The 13,532-nt window shown below is 45.0% G+C and overlaps 1 pseudogene; it reads left to right on the top strand.

The window, feature by feature from the left end:
- The first annotated feature begins 932 nt into the window (after window positions 1–932).
- On the top strand, window positions 933–13,418 carry LOC129393141 (profilin-1-like; annotated as a pseudogene).
- Window positions 13,419–13,532: the final 114 nt, after the last annotated feature.

Here is a 13,532-nt window from a genome sequence, read left to right as displayed (position 1 = left end):
CACTGCTCTGCTTTTGGGAACTATAGATTAATTTGCATTTCTAGAATGGCAAATAAATAGCATCATACAGGATTTTTTGAGGGGAGGGGGGTCTTTTTTTGTCTGGCTTCATTCTTGCAGCATGATGATTTGACATGTTGTTGTGCATATAACTAGCCTGTTCATTTTTATTGCTGAGAAATATTCCACTGCATGGATAGTTCTCACTGTGTTTATTCACTCTCTTGTTGATGGACACTTGGGTTGTTTCCACTTTTGGGTTTTTGTTTTGTTTTGTTGTTTTTTGGTTTTGGTTTTTGTCATTGTTGTTTTTGAGACAGAGTCACTCCTCTGTCATCCAGGCTGGAGTGTATGGCATAACCACAGCTCAAGCTCCCAGGCTCAAGCAATCCTCCCACCTCAACCTCCGGAATAGCTGGAACTACAGGTTCATGCCACCATGCCTGGCTAATTTTTACAATTTTTTCTGTAAAGACAGGGTCTCCCTATGTTGCCTGGGCTCAAGTGATTTTCCTGCCTTGCCCTCCCAAAGTTCTGGGATTACAGGCGTAAGCCCATCACACCTGGCCTCCACTTTTGGAATATTATGAATATTCTGCTATGAACATTTGTACACAAGTCTTTATGTGGATTGTTTTCATTTATCTTGGGTAACTATCTAGTAGTGGAATGGCTGGATCATATGGTAAGTGTTTAAGTTTTCAAGAAACTGCCAAACAATTTTCCAAAGTGGTTTAACATTTTACATTTCCGATAGCAGTGTATGCCACTCCAGTTGCTCCACATCCACAAACTTAGGAAAAGATGGAATGTTCTATAGCCATGGTAACACGTAGCTACCTGTGGTGGACAGACTGGCCACTCAGGGTAGCCTTTGACCCCACCTCCTGGTGTTCTTGCTCTTGTGTGATCCTCTTCTCTTCCTTGTGGACATGATCTTTGATTTGCTTCTAATCGATAGTGTATGCACAGGTGATAGGAAACACATGATGATGTTACATAAGATTACATGTTACATCACCATTCCCCTCATCTTGCTGGAGCCTCTCTCTCGCCGGAGCCTCTCTCTCTTGCCGGCTGTGAGTAAGCGAGTGGCCATGTTGGAGAACTCCACGTGACAAGGAACTGCAAGTACCATCTAGTCACCTACCTCTGGGCCTCCAGCTGACAGCCAGTGAAAAAAAAAAAAGCTCTCAGTCCAACAATCAAAAGGAACTCAATCCTGCTAACAACCAGGCACATAGGAAGCAGATTCTTCCCCAGTAGAGCCTCCAGGTGGAACCCAACCCTGGCCCATACCTTTACTGCAGCCTGTGAGACGCTAAGTAGATGGCCCAGAGAAGCCATACTTAGGTTCCTAACCCACCAAGACTGTAAGATAATACATGTGTGTTGTTTTAAGCCACAAAGTTTCTGGTAATATTCATGGTAATGTGGTAGTAGAAAACTAATATATTACCAGAACTCATTTGAAATCTGTTCAGCTGGGCGCAGTGGCTCACACTGGTAATCCCAGCACTTTGGGAGGCCGAGCAGGGAGGATCACTTGAGCTCAGGAATTCAAGACCAGCCTGGGGATCATGGTGAAACCCCATCCCTATGAAAAATTCAAACATTAGCTGAGCATGAAGGTGTGCGCCTGTAGTCCCAGCTACTTGGGAGGCTGAGGTGGGAGGATCACCTGAACCCAGGAAGTCGAGGCTGAAGTGAGCCATGATTGCACCACTGCACTCAGACTAAGTGACAGAACCAGACCCTGTCTCAAAAAAAAAAAAAAAAAAAGAAAAGAAACAGAAAAAGAAATCTGTTCAATCAATTTATGACAACTCACCTCAGTGAACCCCCTTATGCAAACCAAACAATCAGGATCTGCCCCTTCACTTCTGAAAATCAATCATTCAGGAGTTTGAGTCCTGCCTGGGCAACATAGAAAGACATTGTCAAAAGAGGCTGGGCGCAATGGCTCACACCTGCAATCCCAGGCAGAGGTGGGTGGATTGCCTGAGATCAGGAGCTTGAGACCAGCCTGGCCAACATGGTGAAACCCCATCTCTACTAAAAATACAAAAATTAGCCAGGCATGGTGGCATGTATCTGTAGTTCCAGCTACACAGGAGGGTGAGGCAGGAGAATCGCTTGAACCTGGGAGGCGGACGTTGAAGTGAGCCAAGATCGCGCCATTCCACTCCAACCTGGGTAACAGAGTGAGACTCCATCTAAAAATAAAAAAATAAGACGGACATTGTCAAAAGAGAGAGAAGAAAGAGAAATAATAATAGGAAAGTTATAGAAAAATATTCATGCCAAAAAAATGCAATACAGCCTCATTTAGGTTAAAAAATACAGTTTAAAAATATTTAGTTTTTGTAATTTGTGTTTTCCAAATTTCTGCAATTATGATGTATAACTTTTATAATATGGTGATGAGAGTGTGAAGCAACACATTTTGTGTGTGTGTGTGTTTTAAATTCCCATTTCTTGTTTCTGATTGGGGTGAAATACCAGGTCAGCTTGGCAGTCTCTGTAGGAGTAGAAAGTAGCCATTCATATTTCCCTACCAGCTGGTTGACCCGACTGAGGCCCCTGCCTGGATCTTAGGATTCAGGCCTCTCCACTTGTCAGTCCAGCTTTCAGGCTTTACACACGACCTCCTCATCCAGCCTACCCTATGCACCAACACCAGTTTCACCCTCCTAAAACACCACTGTCACCTTGCTGCTCCCTGCTGCAGTGCTCTCAATAGCTCCTACAGCCTCCCTATACCCTTTATACCCTTCCATTCCAGGGCTCCAGAGCCTGACACAATGTACCCCTCAGATCTTTCTCAGGGATCCCCCACAACACACCTCTTTGTCTCTTCACCTAAGGCCATCACCATTCCCCTCATGCCATGCTCCTTCCAGCCTCTGCTACTCTCCCTTCCAGCAACACCCTTCTCTCCCTACTCCTTCACATCTCTACCTAACAGTTCTGAGGTAGGAGGTAGGACTGGACTCAGGAAAGTGAACCTTACTCTGGAGGCAGGGCTCAGACACCTGACCAAATTGAGGACCAGTTAAACAGATCTAGGGCAGGCCAGGCACAGTGGCTCACACCTGTAATTCTAGCACTTTGGGAGGCTGATGCAGGCAGATTGCCTGAGCTCAGGAGTTCGAGATCACCCTAGTCAACATGGTGAAACCCCATCTCTACTAAAATACAAAAATTAGCCAGTGTGGTGGTGGGTGCCTGTAGTCCCACCTGCTTGGGAGGCCGAGGCATGAGAATCGCTTGAACATGGGAGGTGGAGGTTGCAGTGAGCCAACAAAGTGAGGTTCCATCTCAAAAAAAAAAAAAAAAAAAAAAAAAACCGGGTCCAGGGCAGAAGCAGCTTTCCATAAGACCCACCCACCAGTGTGCCATGTCACTTTACCATTGCCTTGGCAACACCCAGATATTAACACCCCTTTCCATGGCAATAACTTGATGGCCTGAAAATTACCTCATCCTAGAAATTTCTACATAAACCACCCCTTAATTTGCATATAATTAAAAGTGACTGTAAATGTGAGTGCAGCTCTGCCTCTGAGCTGTGACTTTGGGAGCACTGCCTCTGGGTAGCCCTGCTCCACGAGGAGCAGTACCTCTGCTGCTCTGTGTGCTGCTGCTTGCTGGCTACCACCACCAGCTTGCCCTGGAATTCTTTCCTGGGTGAAGCCAAGAACCCTCTTGGGCTAAGCCCCAGTTTGGAGGTTTGCCTGTCTGTCTGTCCTGCATCAGTCCTAGCTCTCCTTCAAGGCCTACCTCAAATCCCCTTTCTTGCATGAAGGTTTCTCATAGGTTTCATCCCAGCCCATACCTCTGGCTGCAAATGGCCTTAAAAATCTGAACAACATTTGAAAATTCTGAGTAATGGGCAACCAGGCAGTCTGGCTTATGAGGCCTGGCCAGCTGTTTTTCATCATGAGGCCCCCTACCTGCTGCCTTCCTGCCTAATTCCAGCAGCCTTCACTCCATCCTCACTAAACTTGCAGACAGACCACTCCCAGAGAGGGGGACAGATGCCATCTCCCACCTCTGTGAGCCTCAACTAACAACTCCTGGTTGGCCCATCTCTTCTATAATGATTGACACCAAGAATGTCTGCTACCTTGGGGCTGTGATTTCATCTGGTAATATAAAAAAAAATTTTTTTTTGAGAGTCTCACTCTGTCATCCAGGCTGGAGTGCAGTGGCATGATCTCAGCTCGCTGCAACCTGTACCTCCCGGGTTCAAGCGATTCTCCTGCCTCAGCCTCCCAAGTAGCTGGGATTACAGATGCACACCACCATGACCAGCTAATTTGTGTATTTTTAGTAGAGATGGGGTTTTGGCATGTCAGTCAGGCTGGTCTTGAACTCCTGGCCTCATGTGATCCACCTGCATTGGCCTCCCAAAGTGCTGGGATTATAGGCGTGGGCCACCGCGCCCAGCCCGAGAGGTAAATTTTTTGAAATAAGCTTTAGTGGAACAATCCTGAAGAATAACACAAGAGGAATAACAGGTTACCAGTAAGGTGTCAGCCAATTTGTTCCAGTCACTTTTGAATCCATGTCCTATAATCTAAAATTTAGTTCTCTTTCCCTAAGCTGAGAGCTTTCTATCATGTCAGTATGTATGTTATGAAGAAAAGGAGACTTAGGTGAGATGTTTGTATTTATTACAACTGCTGCATCAATTGCCTAGGACTTCAACAGCTTCATGGAAGTCTGGGAAATGTTTAGGCATAAGGTTATTGCCTTAGCTGACTGAAAATTGCCCCATACAGTGGTACATATCAACCCTTAGGCCTTTTAAAAAACAAACAGGTTGAAAAATGGATTAAAGTAGGCAAATACAGCATCTGTCTTTAGAGCTATCAACTCAGGAATTCTCTCAATTTTTTTTTTTTTTTTTTTTTTTTTTTGAGATGGAGTCTTGCTCTGTCACCCAGGCTGGAGTGCAGTAGCACAATCTTGGCTCACTACAAGCTCTGCCTCCTAGGTTCACACCATTCTCCTGCCTCAGTCTCTGGAGTAGCTGGGACTACAGGTGCCCGCCACCACGCCTGGCTAATTTTTTGTACTTTTAGTAGAGACGGAGTTTCACCGTGTTAGCCAGGATGGTCTCGATCTCCTGACCTTGTGATCTGCTGGCGTCAGCCTCCCAAAGTGCTGGGATTACAGGCGTGAGCCACCATGCCCAGCCAGGAATTCTCTCAATTATGAAATCTTGCAGAGAAGTTATTTTTCTTTCTCAAAATCCAGATGATGACAATATTCCTTACTCCAGATCTGGCATTTTTTCATCATCACTGTCTTGTGAATGATCATCTGCTCCATCTGCTAAATCTACATCCTCTTCACCACCCATGTGGTTCATCATCTCAGAGAAATAATCAAAATCAGACATGGCTTCATCTGAATCATCTTCCCAGTCTTTCCAATGATTGGAGTCCACACTAAGCCAGTTAAGCTTTGCCCTTTGTTTTGTTAACCTTGGCCATGACTGGCCCCATTTTCCTTTTTGTAAACAAACAAAATCGATCTGTCCATTCTTTTATGCTTGAAATCATTTGGATTAATACAGTGAAAAAGATTGATTCCATATAAATGCTTAAAATGATCACTTCCAGGAAGTGGCAGTACAAGGGCTTCTGCACGGCTAGCAGAGCAGTGGTCCCGACCACAGTGCATGCCCTGAGCTCTCCGCCTCCCCTGCCTGCCTGCAAGGTGGCAGCAGTGCCGCAAGCAGCCCACGGCAGGGTGGAACACCCACATCGACAACCTCGTGGTGGAAGGGACCTGTAGGATGCAGCCATCGTGGGCTACAAGGACTTGCCTTCCATCCAGGCCACCATCCCTGGGAAAACCTTCGTCAACGTCAAGCCAGCTGAGGTTGATGTCCTGGTTGGCAAAGACTGGTCAAGTTTTTTTGTGAATGAGGTGACACTTGCGGGCCAGAAATGTTCTGTGATCTGGGACCTACTGCTGCAGGATGGGGAACTGACCTATCTTTATACCAAGAGCACTGATGGAGCCCCCACCTTCAATGTCACTGTCACCATGACTGCTAGGATGCTAGTGTTGTAGGAATTCAGGGACCCCAAATGGAGGGATGGGCTGGAGGCATGGCAGAGGAACATAAATTGTGAAGATTTCATTTTAATATGGACATTTATCAGTTCCCAAATAATACTTTTATAATTTCTTATGCCTGTCTTTAATCTCTTAATCCTGTTATCTTCATAAGCTGAGGGTGTATGTCACCTCAGGACCACTGTGATAATTGTGTTAACTGTACAAATTGATTGTAAAACATGCGTGTTTGAACAATATGAAATCAGTGCACCTTGAAAAAGAACAGAATAATAGCGATTTTTAGGGAACAAGGGAAGACAACCATAAGTCTGACTGCCTGTGGGGTCGGGCAAAAAGAGCCATATTTTCTTTCTTGCAGAGAGGCTATAAATGGATGTGCAAGTAGGAAAGATATTGCTAAATTCTTTTCCTAGGAAGGAATATTAATATTAATACCCTGTGAAAGGTATGCATTCCTCGGGGGAGGTCTATAAACGGCCGCTCTGGGAATGTCTGTCTTGTACAGTTGAGATAAGGACTGAGATATGCCCTGGTCTCCTGCAGTACCCTCAGGCTTACTAGGGTGGGGAAAAACTCTGCCCTGGTAAATTTGTGGTCAGACCAGTTCTCTGCTCTTGAACCCTGTTTTCTGTTGTTTAAGATGTTTCTCAAGACAACATGTGCACCGCTGAACATAGACCCTCATCTGTAGTTCTGCTTTTGCCCTTTGCCTTGTGATCTTTGTTGGACCCTTATCAGTGGTTCTGCTTTTGCCCTTTGTCCTGTTCCCTGAGAAGCATGTGATCTTTGTTAGACCCATATTAGTAGTTCTGCTTTTTGCCCTTTGAAGCATGTGATCTTTGTACCTACTCCCTGTTCTTACACCCCCTCCCCTTTTTGAAACCCTTAATAAAAACTTGCTGGTTTGAGGCTCAGGCGGGCATCACAGTCCTACTGATATGTGATGCCATCCCCGGTGGCCTAGATGTAAAATTCCTCTCTTTATACTGTCTCTCTTTATTTCTCAGCCAGCCGACACTTATGGAAAATAGAAAGAACCTATGTTGAAATATTGGGGCGGGTTCCCCCAATATCTGGCACACCAATGTGGTTTTCTTTCTCCTAATTGCATGTGGGAACCTGATTCCCTTTGGTAGGTGTGGAGAAACGTTCATCGGTCTGGTCCACAGAAACGCTTGTTCAGCTCTCTGACGATTGGTAAGTTATCTGTGTATTGTCCAGGCTAACTTTGGGTCACTCAGAGTCTAAACATTATGCTTATCTCTGCCATATTAAACTCCTGTTAAAACAGGGGAGAGTTCGGGTACCCATGGAAAATATGGTCACCCTATTCAGGGCAGTGGAAGAACACTGTCCTTTGTTTCCTGAAAAGGGAACATTAGATGTGGAACTATGGGATCGTGTTGGTGCAAAATTCTGGGAACTGGTCCCAACAGGAAATTATGTTCCCGTCACTGTTTGGGGTGACTGGGCCTTGGTATGTGCCGTCCTAATGACATACCAATCCCATTACCCCCTGCAGTTACCACAGTTTTCTGAATCTGGAAACCCTCCACCTCTTCCTCAACCTTCCTCTCCCGCATGGCCTTCGTTACCTGATCAGCCTCTCCCTTCGCCTACTCCTTCCCCACCTGAGGATATTGAAGATTCAATATCTAACTCCAGTGACTTTGGCTTAACGTCACCCCCTGATGATCTTATTTCTTTTCACGAACAGCCAGTACTTGTAGCTCCCACGGCCCCGACTTGGACAGCCCAGGACTGTATCTATGCTAACTCTTCCCTCTTCAAACCTTTGCAGCCTTTGCCTCCGGAGCCATCTAATGGCTCCGGAACTAAACTACAATTTACCTGTAATTCTGCAGGCCCTCCCCCATCCACCACAGCCCCTCACCCTCCTGTCATTTCGGTTCCTCAACTGGTCACTTTGCCATCCACTCAACCTGCTTCTCTGTACCCTTCTTCACATGTGGACACCCCTGCCACTCTGCTTGCACAGGATTGGGCAATAATCACCAGTATGCTTCTGCCTCTTCTGCTCCTCCAGTGCCCCTTTCTCACACTCTCATACTGGTCCAACCTCCTCAGCCTCAGTTTCCCTTATCTACACATAATTTTCCTGTCACTTCTGTGCCAACTCTGTCTCATGTGCCTGTTGTTGAAATTTCCGTGCAATGCTTATTATGCCAAAACAAACAAGTGGATTAGAGGCGTGGGCTTATCCAGTCGTGCTGGAACCTTGCAATGCTCAAGGGGGTACAAGTGCATCGATAGGCGCTGCTCAATCTTACCTTTTAAAAAGAATTCAAGGATGCTTGTACTCAGTATGGTCCTACATCTCCATATGTTAAAATGGTATTACAGACTCTTTGTATTGAGGTCATTTTGCTTCCTTTAGACTGGGACCTTTTGGCAAAAGCTGTTCTAATTCCATCTCAGCATTTACAATTCTGTACCTGGTGGTCAGGGGAGGCCCATCTGCAGGCTCAGCTAAATCGGGCTGATGGCATTCTAATTACTCAGGCTCAGCTCACAGGCTCCAATAATTACTCTGACACTACTGCCCAATTAGGCTTTGATGCTCTCACCATGGAACAAGTAACAAAGGTGTGTATGAGAGCTTGGGATAAATTACGCGCCCCAGGCCAAGCTCCTGTTTCTTTTACTACTGTTAAACAGGGTCACAATGAATTATATCCTGATTTTTTAGCTAAATTACAAGATGCTGTTGAAAAATCTGTCTCTGATGAGCACGCTCAAGGTATTCTTCTTCGAATGTTAGCTTTTGAGAATGCGAACCATGGTGTAAAATGGCCATGCGTTCCGTCCAACAACAAAATTTACCTGATCGCGAGGTGTTGCCTGAGTATATTAAATATGAAGGCATTGGATCAGACACAAAGCTATTCTGTGGGCACGGGCCATGAAGGACGGCAATCAAACTGGCTCGACTGATTCTTTTCTTGGAGCCTGCTATAATTGTGGTCAACTTGGTCATACTCGAAAAAATTGCACTGTTAAAAACTTAAAGGCGGCCAAGCCGGCTCAAAAAACACAGCCAAATGCTCCTGCTACTGTTTGCCCTTGTTGTTGTAAAGGTAAACATTGGGCAAGTACTTGCCGCTCTAAGTCTGATATAGATGGAAATCCCTTGCCACAGAACCAGGGAAATGGGAAATGGGGCCAGTCCTAGGCCCGAATTTCAAATGGGACACCTCAGACTCAGACCAATGTTGCCTTTCTGCTTCAATCGGTCCCAACGCAGCCCCCAGCACAAACAAATTTACCTACAGCCAACCCAGATGAGTCCCAGCCTCTTCTTCTGTCTCAGTACAATGCTTATCTATGCTCCAGAGTAAGGGGAGGGGCAGTCGATCTCTGTAGTACCATTCCTCTAAATTTACTACCTAATTCTTTGCCTTTAATTCCCAGACCAATACCTGGGAACCTGGAACAGTTATAACGTGGGGAAGAGGGTATGCTTGTGTTTCACCAGGAGATCATCAATCCCCTGTCTGGGTGCCCACTAGAAGACTTAAACTTCATGTGAATACTGACAATAAAAACCACAGGGAAGAGACGTCCACGTCAGAGACCACCCTCATACCTGGTGAGATCTGTGCCAACTCCTCAGAAACTGGCACGCCAAATCAAAATGGGTCTGGTTCAATCCTTCCTAATGGCAACAGAGACCCCTCTAACTAATCCCACTTCTCCTAATTCCCTTTCTTTTTCTCCTTATGAACCTAAAAATCTCACCATTTCTATTAGCCTGAAAATAACATCCCCTTGTTCTTCTATTCCTCCTTCAGCACTGAATCTTGCTTACAATAGGTTTTATTTAATAATTCTCTTCCTTATACTTTCTGTCTCACCACTTTCCCCTCACATTGATTTACCTGCTACACAAAATTATTCTTGCTGGGCTTATGTGCCTTTTCCTCCACTTATTCAACCTCTCACCTGGATGGATGCTCCTGTGGAAATCTATACTAATGAGAGTGTGTGGATGCCTGGAGCTACAGATGACCGTTGCCCCACTCAACCAGGAAAAGAAGGCACTGCATTTAATGTTACTAGGGTTATAAATACCCTCCTCTGTGCCTCGGACATGCACCTGGTTGTATTCATCTAGAAACTCAAGTCTGGGCTGCTTACCTTCTGGAGAGATCAGTCACAGGGGAACGGGGACATTTGGTCTCCAGCCTCTCCCTTTCTCCTTTAAGACAAATGAAAGGGGGAGTAATAGGAGATACCCCCTACTTTCAATATAAACCTGTAGGAAAACCATGTCCTAAAATTTTTGAGGGCCCATCTAAATCTTTAATTTGGGAAGATTGTGTTAATTCACACACAGTACTATTAAAAAATGACTCATATGGTTTAGTAAGAGACTGGGCACCAAAGGGCTATTTGAAAAGCAGTTGCTCTTCTGGTGGAAGGGAATGCCTGGAGGCTACTTGTTTTATTTCTTATTGGGAGGACGAGGATCATCATCCTACGTTGCATAGGAGGTTCAGCTCATTCTGTCCCTTAAAATGGGAAGATAAGAGCATTACCCCCTGCCACCCAAGGCCTCTTATGATATTCCCCATTCTGAGCCCAGAACACCCAGAACTTTGGAAATTGGCTATTGCCATGTCCAGACTGCGAGTATGGGAAGGGGAAACTTTTCTTTCTGTTGTCCCCACTACCACCCCTCACATCCGTGATTCTGAAACCCATGATAAATCCCCTTTGGACCATTTTCCTCTTTTTGATGCCAGTCCTCCTTTATGGGACTCTGATTGGCATTATGATAATTCTTCTGGACCCAGGTATGTCCCCCTACCTCTTCAGAATCCCCGGGCACCTCGGATTGCTTCTTTACGGCGTCAAACATTGGGCATTGCCACCGCCACTCCTCCCCCTCAGTATCAACGTAGACTCAAACGTTCTGCTTTGTTTACCTCCAGCCTGACTATTCCTATACAGAGTTGTGTTAAGCCTCTTTACATGCTGTTAGTGGGAAATATCAAAATTTGGATGAACAATCAAACCGTCCAATGCATTAATTGTCATTTATCCACTTGTGTTAACTCCCGTTTTGACTCAGGAAAAGTGTAATGTTGGTTCGAGCTTGAGAAGGAATCTGGATACCAGTAACTTTACCCAGAACTTGGGAATCTTCCCCCTCAGTACATTTAATTAATGAAGTGTTACAACGAATTCTCAAAAGATCAAGAGATTTGTTTTCACTTTAATCACTGTGATCATGGGCCTAATTACAGTCACTGCACTGGCCACCACTGCTGGAGTGGCATTACACCAATCTATTCAAATGGCTAATTTTGTTAATGATTGGTAAGGCAATTCCACCCAAATGTGGAATCCTCAACAAAGCATTGATCAAAAATTAGCTAATGATTTAAGACAGTCTGTTATTTGGCTTGGGGACCAGCTAATGAGTCTCGAACATCACATGCAAATGCAGTTCGATTGCAACACTTCTGATTTCTGTAGCACACCATATTCCTACAACGAGACTGATCATGGGAAATGGTCAAAGGACACCTTCTGTGTAGGGAAGATAATTTATCCTTGGACATAACTAAATTAAAGAAACAAATTTTTGAAGCCTCTCAAGCTCATTTCTCCATTGTGCCTGGAGCTGAGGCGTTAGATCAGGTGGCAGAAAGTCTTTCTGGACTAAACGCCACGACTTGGATTAAGTCTATTGGGGGCTCCATTGTAGGAAATTTTGGAATCATGTTTCTCTGTTTAATTGGCTTGTTTTTAGTGTGCCGGACCAGTCAAAGAATCCTGCATCAAAACCGAGAGAACGAGCAAGCCTTCATCGCCATGGCACATTTATATAAAAAGAAAGGGAGAGATGTTGCGGGAAGTCAGGGACCCTGAATGGAGGGACTGGCTGGAGCCATGGCAGAGGAACATAAATTGTGAAGATTTCATTTTAATATGGACATTTATCAGTTCCCAAATAATACTTTTATAATTTCTTATGCCTGTCTTTACTTTAATCTCTTAATCCTGTTATCTTTGTAAGCTGAGGATGTTTGTCACTTCAGGACCACTGTGATAATTGTGTTAACTGTACAAATTGATTGTAAAACATGTGTTTGAACAATATGAAATTAGTGCACCTTGAAAAAGAACAGAATAAGAGCAATTTTTAGGGAACAAGGGAAAACAACCATAGGTCTGACTGCCTGCAGGGTCAGGCAGAAAGAGCCATATTTTCCTTCTTGAGAGAGGCTATAAATGGACATGCAAGTAGGGAAGATATCACTAAATTCTTTTCCTAGCAAGGAATATTATTATTAATACCCTGGGAAAGGAATGCATTCCTGGGGGGAGGTCTATAAACAGCCGCTCTGGGAATGTCTATCTTGTGCAGTTGAGATAAGGACTGAGATACACCCTGGTCTCCTGCAGTACCCTCAGGCTTACTAGGGTGGGGAAAAACTCCGCCCTGGTAAATTTGTGGTCAGACCAGTTCTCTGCTCTCGAACCCTGTTTGCTGTTGTTTAAGATGTTTATCAAGACAATACGTGCACTGCTGAACATAGACCCTCATCTGTAGTTCTGCTTTTGCCCTTTGCCTTGTGATCTTTGTTGGACCCTTATCAGTGGTTCTGCTTTTGCCCTTTGCCTTGTGATCTTTGTTGGACCCTTATCGGTAGTTCTGCTTTTGCCCTTTGTCCTTTCCCTCAGAAGCATGTGATCTTTGTTAGACACTTATTAGTAGTTCTGCTTTTCGCCCTTTGAAGCATGTGATCTTTGTACCTACTCCCTGTTCTTACACCCCCTCCCCTTTTTGAAACCCTTAATAAAAACTTGCTGGTTTGAGGCTTAGGTGGGTATCACAGTCCTACCGATATGTGATGCCACCCCCGGCGGCCCAGCTGTAAAATTCCTCTCTTCACACTGTCTCTCTTTATTTCTCAGCTGGCCAACACTTATAGAAAGAACCTACGTTGAAATATTGGGGGTGTGTTCCCCCAGTACGCTAGTCCTGCTGATGAGCAAAGAAGGTGTTGATGGCATTTTGATCAACAAGAAATGTTATGAAACAGCCTCCCACCTCTGGCATTCCTAGTACTGACCTCATCTCTCCCTTCCCTTCCACCGCTCCCCACAGCTTAGCACCCCTTTCGTTCCCATACACATGTACATTTTTATTTTGGGAACCATTAACCCACAGCCCTTATTGCTGCCAAAACCACATGGGCTGGAGGGCCAGGGCTGCATGGACAGTCACACCACTGCACACCAGCCTGGTGATGGAGCAAGACTCTGAAAAAAAAAAAAAAAAAGAAGCATAAAAGACCTTTAACAGTCCCTGCTACTTGTGACCCTCCTGAATCTGTCATCTGTCCAGTGATTTTGATTTTGCAACATGGAAAGTTCCAAGCCTTGATTCCTGAGCCCAG

The sequence above is a fragment of the Pan paniscus genome, chromosome 8, assembly GCF_029289425.2.
Source record: "Pan paniscus chromosome 8, NHGRI_mPanPan1-v2.0_pri, whole genome shotgun sequence".
Taxonomy (NCBI): Eukaryota; Metazoa; Chordata; class Mammalia; order Primates; family Hominidae; genus Pan; species Pan paniscus.
This window is presented reverse-complemented; position numbering and strand designations above follow the sequence as displayed.